The 14,925-nt window shown below is 44.3% G+C and overlaps 1 protein-coding gene across 8 annotated transcripts in view; it reads right to left on the bottom strand.

Annotated features, from left to right (window-relative positions):
- PPARD (peroxisome proliferator activated receptor delta) overlaps positions 1 to 14,925 on the bottom strand; it is an 83,287-nt gene that overhangs the window by 27,984 nt on the left and 40,378 nt on the right. Inside the window, exon 1 of one of the 8 annotated variants that reach the window (XM_043592942.1) lies at positions 8,610 to 8,748. The exons of 6 other annotated variants lie outside the window; for them this stretch is intronic. The gene's annotated coding sequence lies outside the window, so the exon portion shown is untranslated. Of the gene's footprint in view, positions 1 to 8,609; positions 8,749 to 14,925 lie in introns of those variants that run through there. One more of the 8 variants, XM_043592946.1, reaches the window with a different exon arrangement.

Below are 14,925 nucleotides of genomic sequence, written 5' to 3'. Positions count from 1 at the left end.
ATTTAGAAGATGGGCAGGATCGGAGCTGCATTTAAAAAATGAACTTCTTGGGGTGCCTGGATGAATCAGTCAGTAAAGCATCTGGCACTTGATTTCGTGAGATTGAGCCCCGAGTCAGACTCTGCACTAACAGTGTGGAGCCTGCTTGGGATTGTCTCTCTCTCTCTCTCTCTCTCTCTCAAAATAAAATAATAAACTGAAAGAAAGAAAGAAAGAAAGAAAGAAAGAAAGAAAGAAAGAAAGAAAGAAAGAAAGAAAGAAAGAAGAAGAAAGAAAGAAAGAAAGAAAGAGAAAACATTTCTGGCTGCTGTAGAGGACAGGTTGGAGAGGAGTTCAGCTGGGTTCTGGGAAGCCAGGGCTATAGCAAACCTAGCTGGGGCAGGGACAGGGGAGAAAAGGCCACCTCCCAGAGCCCCGGAAGGCTAGGCATGGGAAGCAGCCACCTGTTCATTCCTGGGAAGATCCAGGCCAAAGAGCCGAGGGGTGAGGCCCTCACACAGAGGTGCATGCTTCTTTGGGTGCTCCATCTGTGCTCTAAGTAAAACATCAGGGCAGCGTTAGATAACCTCCAAGCCCCTTCCTGCTCTGGCCTTCTTGGCTCCAGCCTCCCAGTTCTGTCCTGGTCATAGTGATTCCAGCTGTGACATACATATGGATCTGGGGAGCAGACAGTGGCACTGGGCCCTGTTTGGCAGGAGGCCAACTGACACAAGCAGCCACATTTCTGGGCATGACAACTCCACCAAGCCCTCCAAACTCCTGACACACAGCTCTCGTAACCAGCACACCAAACTGTGGACCAGTGGCCCTGTTCTGGGAGCTAGGTGGTTACAGGGCTACGCATACCCTTCTTTTTATTTTGTTAATGCTTATTTGTGAGAGAGAGAGACAGAGAGAGAGAGACAGAGAGAGAGAACGCATGCACAGGCAGGGGAGGGGCAGAGAGAGAGAATCTCAAGCTCAGCTCAGAGCCTGACGAGGTGCTGGATCCCGTGAGACTGAGACCGCAAGATCATGAACTGAACCGATATCAAGAGCTGAATGCTCATGGGGCGCCTGGGTGGTTCAGTCAGTTAAGCGTCCGACTTCAGCTCTGGTCATGATCTTGTGGTTCATGGAGCCCTGCGGTGGCCTCTGCACTGACAGTGTGGAGCCTGGAACCTGCTTCTGATTCTGTGTCTCCTCTTTCTGCCCCTTCCTTGCTCACATTCTGTCTCTCTCAAAAATAAACATTTAAAAATTGTCTAAATATTTTATATATATATATATATATATATACATATATACATATACACACACACACACGCGTGCACGCGCACATATACAGACATACATACCTATATATGTTCATGTCCTAGGAGCACTTGGGTGGTTGAGTCGGTTAAGCGTTCAACTCTTGGTTTCGGCTCAGGTCATGATCTCATAGTTTTGTGGGTTCAAGCCCCATGTTGGGCTCCATGCTGACAGTGTGGAGCCTGCTTGGGATTCTCTAACTTCCTGTCTCTCTTCCCCTCCCTCAATGGCACTGTCTCTGTCTCTCTCAAAATAAATAAATAAACTTAAAAAAAAAAAAAGTGTTCATGCCCTTGGACGCCTGGCTGGCTCAGTTGGTTAAGCACTTAACTGTTGATTTCCACTCAGGTCATAATCTCACGGTTCATGGGTTTGAGTTCCAGATCAGGCTCTGCATTTACAGTGCAGAGCCTGCTTGGGAGTCTCTCCCTGCCCCTCCCCCACTCTGGCACATATGTGCACTCTCTCTCTCAAAATAAATAAATAAACTTTAAATAAATAAAATTGTTCATGTCCTTTGACCGTGTAATACCCCTCACAGGAAAATACACTGGGCTATTCAATGCCCTGTTATTTACATTTTTTAACAATGAGAAATATTTATAATGAAAAATAACAGAAACGACTCTATGCCCAATAGAGGAATGGTTAAATATATTAGGCATCCCCTGAAAAATGGAGTACGATTCAGCCATTAAACTCATGTTTCCATGCGATATTTAATAACTTGTTTTTAAGTGAAAAACAGTAAAAGTACTGGGGTACCTGGGTGGTTCAGTCCGTTAAACATCCGACTTAGGCTCAGGTCACGATCTCATAGTTTGTGAGTTCAAGCCCCTCACAGACTCTGTGCTGACAGCTTGGAGCCTGGAGCCTACTCCGGATTCTGTGTCTCCCTCTTTCTCTCTGCCTCTCCCCTGCTTGTACTCTGTGTCTCTCTCAGAAATAAATAAAACATTTTTTAAAAATTAAAAAAAAATAGTAAAAATACAGAACTACACAGGATGATTCCCATAAAAATGACTAGAGAAAGAATGGAAGGATGTTCCCTTGTATGAATAGGGTTGTAGGTGATATACTATTTTTCTGTTGCTGTATTTTTTTTTTCAACGTTTATTTCTTTTTGGGACAGAGAGAGACAGAGCATGAACGGGGGAGGGGCAGAGAGAGAGGGAGACACAGAATCGGAAACAGGCTCCAGGCTCTGAGCCATCAGCCCAGAGCCCGACGCGGGGCTCGAACTCACGGACCGCAAGATCGTGACCTGGCTGAAGTCGGACGCTTAACCGACTGCGCCACCCAGGTGCCCCATCTGTTGCTGTATTTTAAAACTTCCTATACTGATCATGTATTATCTTCACCTTACTTGACCCATCAGAGATGTATTACATTGCTGGATCCTTCCTCCTTTACACCTTTTCTTACTTGGCTCCCAGGCTTCCTGGCTGCTCCTATGCAATTTCTTTTGCTGGTCCCAGGTAGGAATTTTCTTCCCAGTCCGAAGATCTCTTTCATTGTCCAGCAACACTCCCTTCCTTCGTGATCTTAAACTGGCTACTGGCTTTCAATACCTTCAATATGCTTATGACTCCCATATTTACTTCTCCAGTCCAGCTTCTCTGACACCTTCACATAGATCCCCAATTGTTTCCAAAATGAGCCTCTGACATTCCCCAAGGTCCCATCTCACTAAATGGCACCTCCCACCTTCTAGCTGGTCAGGCCAAAATGTTGGAAGTCAGCAAATCCTGTGGGCTGTGCCTTTAATAAATACCCAGAATCTAATCACTTCTTACCACCTCCACTGCAATGATCCTGGTCCAAGCCAACATCACCTCTTGCCTGGATTATTCCAATAGCCACCCGCCTGGCTTTTCTGGTTCTGGCTTCACCTCTACTCTCCACACAGCAGTCAGAGTGATCCTTTTAAGTCAGATTCTGTCTCTCTTGTGATCCAATCTCTCCAGGAGCTTCCTGCCCATCTTTACAGTGGCCTGGGAAGCCTCCTGGAATGGGTGCCCTGCCTGCTACTCCCTTCCTGGTATACCACGCACAGGTACACAGCCTTCTCGCTGCTCGTGAACACAGCAGGCACAGCTTGCTGCAGTGCCTTTGCTGCCGTTCCCTCTGGCTGAAAATGTACTTGCTCAGGGCTTTGCTCCAAGGTGACAGTCAACCTGATGTTGGCGACAGTCATCGAAAACGAAAAGATATGACCACCAACTGACCCGTGAGCTGGACCCAGGTGATCAAAAGCTCCTCACCCCCTTCCCAGTCCTTGCAATGTAGGTTCTGCTTGCCTCTTCCGTTCCCAGAGGCTGTTCCGAGGATACAGCCTGGAGGTAGTGATATGATATCGAAAACACCTGCATGGTCTATAGGACTGAATCCAATTAAGGCCTCTGTAAGCTGTTAAGATTTGGTGGGCATGTGTGAGGATCCATTTGCCTCGCTGCCACCCAAGATGAGCTTCATATGTAAGTTTCCTATGCCTATTAAAACTGCCACCTAACCCACCTGGAGTGGCCTGCCTCTTTGGTCTCTCCCTGTCCTCTGTTCAAAGTGACACCTGACCACTCAATTTAAAACCATCCCAGCCCACCCTCAGGTACTTCCATTTCCCTTCCTGCTTCAATTTTTTCCGTAGCTCTTACCACTATCTGGAATAGTGTGTTGTGTACTCATATATGTATGTGTACATATATACGAGTATTTTTAAAAACTCATTTGTTTATTGGCGGTCTCTCCCCAAAAGAATATAAACCCCACAAGGCAGAGATTTTCACCTATTAGAGTCACACATATCTTCAAGTCGTAGAGCAGGGACTGGCAGACAGTAATTGCTCAATAACTATGTGCTGAATGAATCATCTTTTTAAAAAAATTTTTTAATGTTTATTTTTGAGAGAGAGAGACTGAGTGCAAGCAGGAAAGGGGCAGAGGGTAAGGGAGACACAGAATCTGAAGCAGGCCCCAAGCTCTGAGCTGTCAGCACAGAGCCCAACACAGGACTCAGACTCACAAGCTATGAGATTGCAACCTCAGCTGAAGTCGGACACTTAACCGACTGAGCCACCCAGGCATCCCCTGAATGAATAACTTTTTGTAACTGCACAGAAGATTTCCATTCATGGCCCACCCTGAAACAGCTCCATAGAGATCATTGTCCTTGGATTCAGTTTTCCAGGGGTACCTAAGCCTGCTCTCTAGACCACTCCAGGCAAAAGAAGTGCTAATCAGGATTATAATGAATTGGTAGAAATGGGAGTGTAGAGGAAGACATGGAGTCTAGAAACAGCTGGCTGAGAGGGCCTAACTGTATTCCAGGCCAGATCTTTTGCTAATCTGCCAGGTGACTGTGGCAGAAAGTGGTTCATTTTTCTTGGCTTAATTCTCTCCTTGGGGAGGGACTGTTGGGTGCTTCTATCCCCACCTCTCTTTTAACTCTAAAATACTCTCACTGAGCATACCCCAAGAGCAATAGTCAATGGAAAGAGGCCTAAGTCACTTACAGGCCTCAGTTCCCCTCAGGGGAGGGGTGGGGACGTGGTGACAAATCCTCAAGTGCCTTTAAAGTGTTTACACTCCAGTCAAGGAAGAAGATAAGACCAGTACATACAATCACCTTGAGTAAAGCTGTACACAAATGGGGCAGAGTGGGGAGAGTGACTTCTGCTGGAGGCCTCAGGGAAGGTTCAAGGCCAAGGAGAGCTGGGTTGTCCAGAAATGATCTTAGAAGAAAATAAAATCAAGGAGTGGGCAGATTACTTTTTAAATACAGACTGAGAAGCAGGGTGTTCTAGGTAGGGGAAATGCAGGGGTTTGGACCCAGGAAGGGGTGGATGGACAGAGACACAAGTAGACTGAGTGGCAGGGACCAGAAAAGGCTGGGGAAGCAGGTCATAGCCAAATGCACAGAGAACCTCGTGCAACTCTCACACCGAGCCTACCCAACTTCTGCTTCAATCAAACAGTACAAAGCATTTCTAGATGCCAGGCATTATTTTAAGTGCCTTACATGTAGTGACTCACTGGGGCTTCACAAGTGAGAATTATGAAGCAGGTACTATTGCCATTCCCACTTACAGATGAGAAAACAGAGCAAGGGGTGCTTGGGTGGCTAAGTCGGTTAAGCATCCGACTTCGACTCAGGTCATGATCTCATGGTTGGTAGGTTCGAGCCCTGCATCAGGCTTTGTGCTGACAGCTCAGAGCCTGGAGCCTGCTTTGGATTCTGTGTCTCCTTCTCTCTCTGCCCTCCCACCCCCCATCTCGCAAAAATAAATAAAATGTTACAGATGAGAAAACGGAGCAGGAAAGAGTGAAATAATTTTCGTGCCCAAATGAGACAGGCTGCAGAGCTGTCAAGCCAATCTGCCTTCAGGGTGGGAGCTCTCAACCTCTCCACTGTATTGCTTCTTGCTTCCACTCCTGAGCCCCTCTAATGCTAAAGGGTCTCCTGTATCCTCACAAGCAGACCCTCCCTCCAACTAACTTCCATTCCTGGTCCTGTCCTGCCTGATCTCTGGTCACCAAGTCCCAAACTGCACCTTCTTCCTCCCTCAAGCCATCCTGTCCAGTGAAACCTCTCAGTTACTGCAGGAACTGTCATTTGACCCTTTCCCGACCTCCCCTCCTCCTTTGTTTTTCATGCCCTCATAATAATGCCCCTTCTAAAAGCCCCAATAGTCAAGATAAGGCTAAAGCATTGGAGTGGCAATACTTTAAATCTATCTTTTCTCCTAAGTCAATAAGAGCCCAAGTGTCATGAGATGCTTTCCTCTAGGTGCTATTTATTAACCTCTGGATAGAGCAATTCAACAAATTATAGTGACTGCCTGTGTCCTGCTGAAATCCAGACTCTGGGCATGACTCGTTTCTATCTGGAGGTGAGAAGATAGAAGATACAGTGGGGAAGGCATTAATGCTGGGCTATATGACAAGCATACTCCCAGCTCTGTCTTTAACATGCTGTGTACCTCTGGGCAACCTTCTAACCTCTCTGCGGCTCAGTTTTCCCATCTGTGAGATGGGATTAGTATCCACATGCCTTCCTAATGGTGGACGCATGGCTTGAATAAAATATTAAATGTGAAAGACCTTTGCATTATACAATTTATAAGCTGAAATATTAATAATGGTTATCTCTTAGGAGTAATATTTATTTCTCCTCTTATTGTTTATCTGATATTTATTTATTTTTTAATATTTTTTTAACGTTTATTTATTATTAAGAGACAGAGCGTGAACAGGGGAGGGGCAGAGAGAGAGAGGGAGACACGGAAGCAGAAGCAGGCTCCAGGCTCTGAGCTGTCAGCACAGAGTCAACGCGGGGCTTGAACTCACAAACTGCAAGATCATGACCTGAGCTGAAACCGGACACTTAACCGACTGAGCCACCCAGGCGCCCCGCTTATCTGATATTTAAAAATCTTCTATAATGAACATGCACTGTTTAGTAAGCAAAAAAAAAAAAAAAAAAAAAAAAAAGGTTTTAAAAGCATGACACAAACATAAGGCATCGTTATTTTAGAGAAGAAGAAGAAGAAAAAGCTGAAGAAGTCAGTCTCAAGATGCAACACTGTGGCACATCCCTGCCATGGAACTCTCTGCAGGTCGTCAAGAGCAGCAGGTGGCACACACGTGGCGCCATGGCAGGACAGCCCTGACACACCGCTGGAAGGAAACCGCGAGGAGCCACACTGCACATCTGCCTCACACCAATTTTAAGACAAGACAGAGCCGACACACATCAGCCCAGTAACACAACAATTGCGAGGGGAAAAACAGTCAGGAACGGGAGGGGGGAATGAGGAGTGTGATGGTAGGCAGTTTTTACAGGTATGTAGTTGTAACTGTCTTTAAAACAGGCACCAATGTCTTTTGTAATGAAGCTGAGAAGGGCAAGGAGTCTCCTTCAAAGACTTCTTGCTCGGGGCGCCTGGGTGGCTCAGGTTGAGCGTCCAACTCTTTATTTGAGCTCAGGTCGTGATCCCAGGCTTGTGAGATCAAGCCTGGTGTCAGGCTCTGCACAGAGCATGGAGCCTGCTTAAGATTCTTCCTCTCTCTCTCTCTCTCTCTCTCTCTCTGCCTCTCTCTGCCCCTCTCCCCGACTTGCGTGCACTCTCTCAAAAAAAAAAAAACAAACCAAACAAACAAAAACGAAAAAACCAACAAAAAACTTCTTGCTTTCTCCCTAACCAAAGCTCTGGACCTCACTTGAGGGAAACCAGCTTGGGAACTAAGGGTGAATATGGACACTGAAGGAAGCAAAGCTTGCTTGGTGCCGGATCTCAAAACACATTTTCAGAATTTGCTTTCTGTTCTCCCTTTCCAAGTGCACACCTATGTGGTTGCTCTCTAAGATCCCAGATAAGAGCCTACTTAACAAATATTTGAGAAGCATGAAGTCCCTCAAAGGGGAAAGGGAGAGCCAGAGGTGAGGGAATGAAAGAATCAATCAAACAAAAGTATTCAAATGTCAGGAACACCAGAACATACTTTTTAAACATCAAAGCACCTTGGAGAGTCAGAAAACTGCCCTCACCTTCCAATTCTCATATCATTTTGACAGCAGCTTCTGGGTTTCATGCCTGCATGACAGAGCCTTCAAGAGCTCTTGGTGGGAAAGCCGGTCACAAATCTGTCATCTCACTTCTCAGGACTCAGAGCCAGGACGAGGGGTGTGCAGGACGAGATGGTGAAATACCTGGCTTGGAGTGAATTATGGATGACACTTGGGGAATTCATTCAGAGAGCAGAAGGCCTCACATGTCAGGTCACATCAGGCTCCCGGTATGGATTTCAGCCCCATCCAGCAGGAGGAAGAAGGGGCTCCCTCAAAAGAATCAAGTAAAGCACTGCCACTGTTCCCCGAGTGTTACAATCAGTGATGGTGGGGAGTCTGGTCTATAAACACTGCTTTCCCTATGTGGTTCTCTCCAGGGGTCCCCCTGCTGCTGCCTACCCGGCCGCCAGAGCCCTGGGGGTCTCTCCAAGATGCAGGGCCCGGGGAGGCCATCATTTGGGGTAGAAGAGCTCCCCAGAATTCCCCTCTGGGCCCACAAGGCATAGCTTGCTCCTGGTCACGCCACTTTGGCCCTGCCCTGAATCTGGCCACTTCCCAGGAGGCCTGTGAGGATGAACAATGCCAGGAGAAGCAGCAGGAACTTAGGAAGGCTGACTTTCCTGGACTCTCAGCTCCACAGCAATAGGAAAACATGGCCTTGACAAACCATATCCTGATTGAGCCAGAGCCACTGGTTCCCTCAAAACAACTGCTCTGGGGAAGGGCATGAGGAACAGACATTACTCACCAAGAGCTCAGGTGCTACTTGCTTTGGAGAGAGCTGCTAACTGGGAAGACAGACGTCAGTTGGTGGGCTGGTGGGCTGCCAGCACAGAGGGCCGGCAGAGCAGTCCTGGAGCACTCCAGAGTCACTGCCACAGCCTTCCTTTCTGGCTGCCTCCTTGAGAACCTCCACCCAAATCCTAGGGCGTCCAGAGCACGCAGGCAGTGACTCCCCACCCACAGCGACCTGCTTGGCAAGGTTCTGCACACCTTTCCCCCATTAATCCTTCCTGCCTCCCTCCCTCCCCCCAGGAACCCAGGCAGGCTGAGGCAGTACTTTCTCCATCCATCTAAACTGCCCTTGGGATTCATGGGCCAATTTGGGGACTCTGGGAACTGATCCTAACATGAGCCAAGGCCAGGTACGTAAAGCCTTTCCTGTCTGGGGAGGTGGGGGCTGAAATGGGGCCAGTAGCTCACCTTTGTAACATCTACATGGAACCATTTATTCCAAAGGTGGCAAAGAGAGCCTAACAGCCTGCGTACCAGCTCACCTGAGGTGCCTGGGTCTTTTTAGGCCATGTGTGCACGAGAGAAAACTGGGCAAGAGAGCCACCTCTCTCTTCCCTCTTGCCTCAGATCCTACAAGGGCTGGTGTTTTGCTTGATTCTGAGCATTAGTTCCTAGTGCTTGGTGCCACCATAATAATGACTGGCCACCTCAGGGCAAGGGCAGGGCTTTGGCCCAAACAGAACAGCTGGTGAATCCTAGCTGAGTGGCCTTGGGCAAATTGCTTCACCTCTCTGAGTATCTATTTCCTTTTATGTACAACTGCTCAGCCCAGGGAGATGATGTAACTTGTCTATAGTTTGGGGGAGAGATGACTGTAGAGCTTGGTCTCAAATCCCAGTCTCCTGGCTTCCAGGGCTTTTTTTTTTTTTTTTTTTGACTACACCAAAATGTTTCTCAATAGCAGGTACAACTGACAGAGAAACAAGTCAGTGAAAAGTTCCTTCCAAAATTCTCTGCTTTACACAAAAGCAGCCTTCATAGACACCAATTTAACCAGGTGACTGAAGTCAGTATCACCTTTACTGGGGCCAACTGGGACCATCATGCTTCCTGTTGTGAAGCAACAGCAAGCACTCACTGCTTATGCGGGTTCTCACCAAAAAGTGGTAACTTGCTTCTAATCGCAAGGAAATAACCCAACAAGTATGGAATGTGGACAATTGATGACACAATGTCAAACAAATGTCGCAAACTATTTGCAACTGGTAAATTTTAGTGAAGGAAATATACATGTTCATTGCACTGTTCTTTCCACTTTCCTGCAGCTTTGACCTTTTATTAAATAAAAAACAGAGAAGAAAAAGGCTTTTCGGCCTTCAGCTCACCCCATGGCTCTCAACAAAGTCTCAGTTGTATCATGTTCAATTCTCTGTCCAGTGTCCAGAATATAAAAACCCAAGCTTCCCTGTCATTCAAGGCATCCCTTAGTACGACAGGGATCTCAGAGTTTTCTAAGCTCATCTTCCACAAAAAACTCTACAACCTGAACCACCATCATCAGCCACAACTGTTCACACACTGCTTTCATACAGCCATTAGTTGGAAACTCATTCGCCGAGCCGGCAACTTTTATTCTCCACAGGTCATGCACCCACCCTGGCCCCCGAGACACCGTAATGGACGAGACTCAGTGGACCTTAGTCGCCAGAGAACCCTACAATAATTGCCTTTTGTCAAGTCCTGCCTTGTGAGAACTCTTGACTATACTCCCATATAAGATTTCCTTCTCAACACTTCTTGGGAAATATATCTGTTTTATTTAATCCCCAAACCTGAGAAACATCAATTGGAGAAACTGGGAAAAATGGGAAAAAGTATGATAATCCTCTGGTGAGAATTAAAGCTGAATAATCAATCTAGAGATGTTACTGGTCTGAAGGAATCCACCAACTTCAAGTCAAAGCAAGAGCAAGGAGCTAACAGGCACAGCTGAAGGTTAAGGCTGACATCTGGGAACCATGACAGAGTGCAAAGGAGAGAAGCGGTCATAACCTAATCAAGCCTTGCTTGTAGTCACTGCCACGCTGTTAAGTGTCTGTTTATGGCCCTGTTTGCCATGAATGGGGAGTCATTCTTGCAAATATGTATTAATATATTTATATATGTAGTATGCACAAATTGGCAATTTTGACACATGATTTTGTGTGGTACTCTTAATTTTGTTAGGAGATACACATGTTCGGTTATCCAAATACTACCCGATAACGTTCACTGGCATTTTCCAGTGTTTGACTATTTGACATGGAAGAAATACAAACAAAAGATGTGAATATTGTGGAATTCGAGGACACAAAACCAGAAGCGGATCTAAAATCTGAATTCATAAAGTATTATTAATTAGTAAGGGGAATAACTAAATCAAAATTGGGGCATGCAAAGTATTTTCATCACTAAAAAAGGAAATGAGCCTGTATGAAGGAACATGTGCTTCAATGTCCAACTTGAAGATACTTGTGGATACATGCTTAACCATTCAACCAACATCCATGCAAGATGAAAGAAATTTTTCTACGCCTGCAATATTTGTCCAGAAACAAAGATCGAGACTATAAGAAAGAGCAATTCGTGCTTTGTGTATTTTAAAATTTCGTTTTAGACCCACACAGATATGACCGATTGATTTGTGAGAAAAGTGAATGGGAATTCAATAGAACTCAACAAACGGGGATGAAACAACTGAAACAACTCAAATGCAAAAAAAGAACCTTGACCTATGCTTTACACCTTTTATGGGTTTAGAAATGAATCCTGAATCTAAGTTTAAAATAAAAAACTACGAACTTGTAGAAGAAAACACAGGAGAAAATCTTCGTGACTTTGGGTAGGGCAAGAAGTTCTTAGATGTGACATCAAAAGCACAACTCATTGGCTAAAATTAACAACTCAGGAAACAACAGATTCTGGCGATGATGTGGAGAAATGGGAACCCTCTTGCACTGTTGTTAGAATGCAAACTGGTCCAGCTGCTCTGGAAAACTGTGTGGAGGTTCCTCAAAAAATTAAAAATAGAATTACCCTATGACCCAGCAATAGCACTACTAGGAATTTACCCAAAGGATACAGGAGTGCTGACTCACAGGGGCACAGGTACCCCAATGTTTATAGCAGCACTTTCAACATAGCGAAATTATGGAAAGAGACTAAATGTCCATCAACTGATGAATGGATAAAGAAGATGTGGTTTATATATACAATGGAATACTGCTTGGCAATGAGAAAGCATGAAATCCTGCCATTTGCAACAACGTGGATGGAACTGGAGGGTATTATGCTAAGTGAAATAAGTCAGGCAGAGAAGAGACAGATATCATATGTTTTCACTCATATGTGGAACTTGAGAAACAACAGATAACCATGCGGGAAGGGAAGGGGAAAAAATAGTTTCAAACAGAGAGGGAGGGAAACTCATAAGAGACTCCTCAATACAGAGAACAAACTGCAGGTTGATGTGGGGGGAGGGGAAATTGGGTGATGGGCATTGAGGAAGGCACTGTTGGGATGGGCACTGGGTATTGTATGTAAACGATGAATCACAGGAATCTACCCCCTAAAACCAAGAGCACACTGTATACACTGTATGTTAATTAACTTGACAATAAATAAATTATATTTAAAAAAATCACAACTCATTAAAAATTGATAAACCGGACTTTATCAAAATTAAGGACTGTGCTCTTTGAAAGATACCATTGAGAGAATGAAAAGACAGGCCACTAACAGAAAATATTTGCAAATCTCGTATCTCACAACAGACTTGTAGCCTAAATACATATTAAAAAAAAAAAAAAAAAAACCTCCCCAGACTCAGCAATAATTATTGAAAACAAATATCTCGGGGTGCCTAGCTGTCTCAAACAATGGGATGTGTTACTCTTGATCTCCGGGTTGAGTTTGAGCCCCACGTTGGGTTGTACGGGTTACTTAAAAATAAAATCTTTTTTGTTGGTGAGGATGTGGAGAAAGAGGATCTCTTTTGCACTGTTGGTGGGAATGCAAACTGGTGCAGCCACTCTGGAAAACAGTATGGAGGTTCCTCAAAAAACTAAAAATAGAACTACCCTACCAGCAATTGCACTACTAGGTATTTTTATCCAAGGGATACAGGTGTGCTGTTTTGAAGGGGCACATACACCCCCATGTTTATAGCAACGCTTTCAACAATAGCCAAAGTGTGGAAAATACCCAAATGTCCCTTGACAGATGAATGGATTAAGAAGATGTGGTGTGTGTGTGTGTGTGTGTGTATGTATACACACACACACACACACACACACACACACACACACACACACACACACAGGAGTATTACTCAGCAATCAAAACAAATGAAATCTTGCCCTTTGCAACTATGTGGATGGAACTGGAGGGTATTATGCTAAGTGCAATAAGTCAGTCAGAGAAAGACAAATATATGATTTCACTCACATGAGGAATTTAAGATACAAAACAGATGAACATAAGGGAAAGGAAGCAAAAATAATATAAAAACAGGGAAGGGACAAAACATAAAAGACTCTTAAATATAGAGAACAAACAGAGGGTTGCTAGAGGTGTTGTGGGAGGAGGGAAGGTCTAAATGGGTAAGGGGCATTAAGGAATCTACTCCTGAAATCATTGTTGCACCATATACTAACTTGGATGTAAATTAAACAATAATAAATAAACAATAAATACATTTAAAAATAAAAATAAATAAAACCTCTAGGTTTGACAAAAGAAAAAAAAAAAAAAAGAAGACATGGGCAAGAAATTGAAAAGATACTTCACCAAAGAAGATAAACAGATTAAAGTCAGCACCAAAAAAAGATGCTCAACATCCTTAGTCATTAGGGAAAAGCAAATTAAAACACAGTGAGATACCACAACATACCTATTAGAATGGCCAAAATGAAACAAAAAGTGACAATACCACGCAGAGAAGCTGGAATCTCATACATTGTTGGTAGGAATTCAAACTAGCACAGCCACTTTGGAACAGAGATTGGCAGTTAAACACATTCTTACCATAGATTCGGCAATTCACTCCTAGGTATTTACCTAAGTAAAACAAAAATCTAAGTTCAAACCAGCACATGAATGCTCATTCAAAATTGTCAGAAACTGAAAGCATCGTAAATGTCCCTCAACTAAAGAATGGATAAACAGGGGCATCTGGGTGGCTCAGTTGTTTAAGTGTCCGACTTCAGCTCAGGGCATGATTTCATGGTTTGTGAGTCAGAGCCCCACATGGGGCTCTCTGCTGTCAGCGCAGAGCCTGCTCTGGATCTTCTGTTTCCCTCTCTCTCTGCCCTTCCCCTGCTCATGCATGCGCTGTCTCAAAAATAAACAAACATTAAAAAAAAAACCAAATGGATAAACAAACTGTGGTACATCTTTACAATGGACTACTATTCAACAATAAAAAGGAGCTACTGATACATGCAATTACAGATAAATTTCAATACATTATGCTAAGTGAGAGATTTTTAAAAAATGCTACGTACTTTATGATTCCATTCATATGACATTTTAGAAAAGGCAAAACTACAAGAACAGACAATAGATCAGGGGTTAATGATACACGGAGGTTTGACTACAAAGGAGTAGCACGAGGGAATGTCATTGTTTCTATGGAGTGATGGTACAGTTCTTCATCTGGATCATGGTGGTGGTTTATGACTACAAATCTGCCAAAACTCACAGACCTGCACACTCAAAAGGGTGAATTTTAGTGTCCGGAAATTTAAAAATAAAAAGTTTAAATTATTTAAGAATAACTTTTAAGTATTAAGTGTTTGTGGTATTATCCTTCAATCATTAAATTATTTCTATTTGGCATTCATTTTGTGTTAATGTTCTCATCTTTTAACATTTCCTATTATCAAACATCTGTATCAGGTAGAGATCATTTTTTTAAACTGTTTTTTAATGTTTATTTTTGAGAGAGCGAGCGCACGCAGGTGCTTGCGAGCGGGGTAGGGGCAGAGAGAGACAGGGAGAGAGAGAATCCCAAGCAGGCTCCATACTGTCAGTGCAGGGTCCGACACAGGGGATCAAACTCATGAACTGCAAGATCATGACCTGAGCTGAAATCAAGCGTTAGATGCTTAACTGACTGAGCCACCCAGGTGCCCCAGGTAGAGATCATTTATACAAGTTAATAAAATACATAATCTTGGGGTACCTGCTGACCCAGTCAGTAGAGCATGTGACTCCTGACTCAAGGTCATGAGTTCAAGCCCCACATTGGGCATGGAGCCTACTTAAAAACAAATAAATTAATAAAATAA

This window comes from Prionailurus bengalensis, chromosome B2 (assembly GCF_016509475.1).
Source record: "Prionailurus bengalensis isolate Pbe53 chromosome B2, Fcat_Pben_1.1_paternal_pri, whole genome shotgun sequence".
Lineage (NCBI taxonomy): Eukaryota > Metazoa > Chordata > Mammalia > Carnivora > Felidae > Prionailurus > Prionailurus bengalensis.
The sequence above is the reverse complement of the archived record's forward strand: the minus strand, read 5'-3'. Positions and strand labels throughout refer to the sequence as shown.